The following is a 4930-nucleotide window of genomic DNA, read 5'->3' as shown; positions in this document are numbered from 1 at the left end:
AGTATAGGTTTTAACAGATGGTTTCTTCCTATCCCTACCAACCACTAGTCTGAGCACAAATTTGTCACGTCTTCCCTCCCGTGGTTTTCTCAGTCGAAAACAGTGCTACGAACGCGATACGTTACGTATGTATTGTTTAGAATCTCCTGAGTGAGCGCGCCAAGTTTCCGTCACTTTCGACAGATAGCGTAGCTGCAGGACAGTTTCAAAATGGCGTGTGTAGATGATGTACATTACAAACAACTTGTCGCCTTTGAATTTCTCACTGCAGAGAAAGAACCTGAGGGGAATATTCACAAACGCTTGCGCAAAATCTATAGAGCATCCGCTGTCGACAGAAGTGCAGTTAGTCACTGGGCAGGGAGGGTGAAGTCAGGAGAAGGCGGTTTGGCAGAGCTTCACGATATGCAGCGGTCGGGGAGACCATCCACGGCTGTCACACCTAACATGTTGTAGGGAGCTGATGTTCTCATTCGAGAGGACATACACATTCGTGGAAGACATTTTGAGGACGATGAGGAAGTGATTCACACAGTGAAACTCCGGGACAAGGATTGGTACCGACAGGGCTTATACGTTCTTGTGTCGCGCTGGAGGAAGGCATAGAACGGGATGGAGACTACGTGGAGAAATAGGGTGCGTAGATAAAACACCATTCTTTCGTGTGTGTAATTCTCATTATGTTCAACAAAGAACTGTTGAAGAAAAAAATGCGGTGCATTACTTTCTGGGCAACACTAGCATCATATCGCTCTGCCGTCTCAGTTGCCGTTTACAGGTCAGATGCGGACGAATTGCGGTCTTTAACGTACTTATTGCGATTTCTTCTTATCAGTTTTTTTTTATCTGCGTGGTATGTTTCTTTTACTAAATATGTGCAGCTAACTGTGAATTTGAATGATTAAGTAACATGACTATTAGGATCGTGCAAAGCGAAGTCAGTACTGCATATTAACCGTGCACGTATGAACGTTCTCAGTCCGGAACCACACAACTGCTGCTGCCAGAGTCGTACTGCGCTTGCCCGTAACGGCAGGTCCAAACTTCCTCACGCTCCCCCCGTCTCATCAAGCGCAGCAGGGGTATAATATCCAACACGCGCAGTAAGGATCCAACAAGGAAGCGTCCTGACGCTTACCTGAAGAGAGCAAAATATTTTATAGTATAGTAAATACGGCAGTGGTGGGGTGGCGGGGAGATAAGTTTCAGTGATTAACGTGTGTCTGAGAAAAGCTAGGTGGGCGCTCTCCAAACGCTGGGAGCCGGCAGCGAGCTGTGTCTCCCTCCAGAGTCCGCAGGGCGGGCCCAGGCATTCCGATCGCGACAAAAAACGCACCTGCTGACAGCGCCAGCTCCAGCTTCCCGTTGCCTAACGGGCCCCTCTGTCTTCCCCTCCGCCGCCGCCTTTCGCATTCACTTCCAGATTACAAGGAAACGCACGAAACTTCGGATTACCCGTGGCAGGTTTTATACTGTTAACAAATGTTGCTTTTGAAAAATTACTCCATCCCTATGCAAAAACGTGGGCGCGAAATGAAAAGAACTCCTCTCTGTATCCTAGTGCACGTGTTTTCAGGAATGTGTCTAGCAGAAAACCATAAAACCCTCTCATCCGTAACCTCTAAGAGATATCTCTACGACATCGTCGTCGAATCTGAGCATGTGGGTTTATTCCAAACAACCTCACTCACTTCGAGACAGGAGGCAGTAATTCTAAAGGATTATGTATATAGCACAGTGTACAGCACGGATTTCGATTTCCGTTCCATACGCTCGTGTTCAGGAAACTGAGGAAACACAGTCGCAACTGCTGTATGAATTTGTCGTTATTATGAATTAACTCCATCTACTACTCCGTCTGAACAGGCTTTGAAAAACCCTAACGGTACAATCCGACCGCCGTGTCATCCTCAGCCGATAGGCGTCACTGGATGCGGATACGGAGGGGCGTTGTCCGTTTTCACTTCTCAGTGAAGTAGCTCCTCAGTTGGCCTCACAAGGGTTAAGTGCACCCCGCTTGCCAACAGCGCTCGGCAGACCGAACTGTCACCCATCCAAGTGCTAGCCAAACCCGACAGCGCTTAACTTCGGTGATCTGACGGGAACCGGTGGTACCACTGTGGCAAGGCCGTTGGCTGTTATGGATTAACACGGAATGGAAAAAAAAATCGCTACATAAAACGTTACTGATCTTCAGACGAGTCGTCGATGAAAATTAATTTCCAAGTCCACTTTGCGTAGAAGTCTTCCCTTTTAAGTAATCGATTACGGCTTCTTTACAGCCATCAAACACTACCCAATCAATAGCAGCAAGAGTATCCTCTATGTGACGGCAAGCTGACCACTAGATGTGACGATATCCCGTCTGTATAAATGGAGATGGTGAATATTGTCAGAAGAATAGCAGTAAGAGCAGAACGGTAGAATCAGTGATCTCAAGCGTGGATTCGTTACTGTATGTCACGTGAATAACGAATCCATCACAGACATTTCAACACTTCTAAAGTGACTGATGTAGAGGTGATTGTGAAATGGAAACACGAAGGAATAACCACAGCTAAATCAAGACCAGACACACCGCAGATACTGAAGAACAGGTACCGTCGAGCCATGTGGGCGTGAGGGGGGGGGGGGGGTCACGAAAACATGTAAACACTCGCATGAAACTAGCGGAGGAAATCACACGTGGCTTCCAGTGAACTCTCATCAGTCCTGCAGCACTAGAGTGCTGCTATGTAGACATAGGGAGTAAAAATGAATGTGTTACAAATGTCGAGCAGTTCCTCATAGGTGGCACGTTTCTCCAGTCAGTGCTAAGCTACAACTGATGTAAAGAGTGACGCCACTTTACAGTGGATGATTGAAAACGAGTGACTTGACGTGATGAATCAAGCTATAACCTGCGGCAATCCAATGGAAGAGCTTGGTTTTGAAGAGTGCCTGAAGAACGTTATCTTTCATGATTAGTAGTGCCAACAGCGATGCACGGAGGAAATTATTTTACGGTATAGGGTGTTTTTCGCGGTTGGGGTGTGGACCACTTATTTCACTTAAGAAAACGCTACTTGCGGAAATACACGAACACATTGTACACTATTGTGTGCTGCGAACAGTAGATGAACGATTAGGAGACGATGACTAGTTGTATCAGCATGACAATGAACCCTTTCATAAAGCAGCATCTATGAGGCAATGATTTGTGGACACATGTATTTCTTAAACGGACTGGCATGCCTAAAGTCCCACCCTGAACCCAGAGTAACACATTTGGAATCAGTTAGAAGATGACTTCGTTCCACACCTAGCGTCCGACACCACTATCGTCTCTGGTTTCCGCTTTAGAGGAAGAATGGACTTCCATTCTACCACAGATATTCTGACACCTCACTGAGTGCCTCCAGCAGGGTTGATGCCGTCATAAAGGCGAAGGATGGACACGTCACTTATTAGTACCCACTAATAGGTGTCCTGATACTTTCAACAAGATGGTGTATGTTTACCACTGATATTATTTATAAAGTGTAGTTTTTTCAATTTTAGTACTTGCGAAAATAAAACGGAATGAGAATTGTGACGGACGCAAAAGACTCCTTTTCTCTTTTATTTCACTTTCGAACAGCGCGCGGAAAAAAGAACACCTATATATTTCTGTGCGAGCTCTAGTTTCCTTTCTTCCTATGTAGGTCAGCGTCAACAACATATTTTCGCCTTCGGAGGAGAAAGTTGGTGACTGAAATTTCGTGAGAAGATCGTGCCGCAACGAGAAAAGCCTTTGTTTTAATTGTGTCCACCCCAAATCCTGTGTAATGTTCGTGACACTCTCTCCCCTATTCCTCGACAATTAAAAAAAAGTGCAGCCCTTCTTTGAACTTTCTCGATGTATTCCGTTAATCCTACCTGGTGAGGATTTCACACCACTCAGCAGTACTCCACAAGAGGATGGACAAGCGTAGTTTAGGCAGTCTCTTTAGTGGACTTGTTGCATCTTCTAAGCGTTCTGCTAGTAAAACGCAGTATTCGGTTCTCCTTCCCCAAAACATGTTCTATTTGTTCTTTGGCTCTGAGCACTATGGGACTTAACATCTGAGGTCATCAGTCCCCAAGACTTAGAACTACTTAAACATAACTAACCACACATTCTTGCCCGAGGCAGGATTCGAACCTGCGACCGTAGCAGCTGCGTGGTTCCGGACTGAAGCGCCTAGAACCGCTCGACCACAGCGGCCGGAATTTGTTCTTTCCAGTCAAAGTTGATCGTCATTCTAATTCATAGTTATTTAGCTAAATTTACGGCCTTTAGATTTGAGTGGATTATCGTGTCACCGAAGTTTAACAGATTCCTTTTAGTACTGTTGTGGATGATCTTTCACTTTTCGTTATTTAGTGTCCATTGCCAGTTTTCGCATACAGATATCTTTTCTAAATCATTTTGCAATTTGTTTTCATCTTCTGATGACTTTACCAGACAATAAACGAGAGCACCATCTGCAAACAGTCTAAAACAGCAGCTCAGATTGTCTCCTAAAGTGTTTATGTAGATAAGGAACAGCAGCGGTTCTATAACATTACCTTGGGGAACGCCAGAAATCACTTCTGTTTACTCGGTGACTTGCTGTCAGTTACCACGAGCTTTGACCTCTCTGACAAGAAATTATGAACCCAGTCACATAACTGGGACGATATTCCATAAGCACGCCATTTGATTACAAACCGCTTGTGAGGTACGGCGTCAAAATGTTCGAACACAATATACACAATACACAAAACCCTGCTGCGTATCGACGTTAATGATATGGTCCTGTAATTTATTGGATTATTCCAGTTGCCTTTCTTGAATATTGGTGTGACCTGTGTAGCTTTCCGGTCTTTGGGTGCGGATCTTTCGCCGAGAGAGCTGTTGTATATGATTGTTAAGTGTGGAGCTATTGCA

At 45.2% G+C, this 4930-nt stretch overlaps 1 pseudogene; it reads right to left on the bottom strand.

Moving 5' to 3' along the window:
• Positions 1–2018: 2018 nt before the first annotated feature.
• LOC124723270 lies at positions 2019–2136 on the bottom strand (annotated as a pseudogene).
• Between the last annotated feature and the right edge of the window lie 2794 nt (positions 2137–4930).

This window comes from Schistocerca piceifrons, chromosome X (assembly GCF_021461385.2).
Source record: "Schistocerca piceifrons isolate TAMUIC-IGC-003096 chromosome X, iqSchPice1.1, whole genome shotgun sequence".
Taxonomy (NCBI): domain Eukaryota; kingdom Metazoa; phylum Arthropoda; class Insecta; order Orthoptera; family Acrididae; genus Schistocerca; species Schistocerca piceifrons.
Note: the sequence above shows the minus strand (reverse complement) of the source record. Positions and strands in the feature narration are given on the sequence as shown.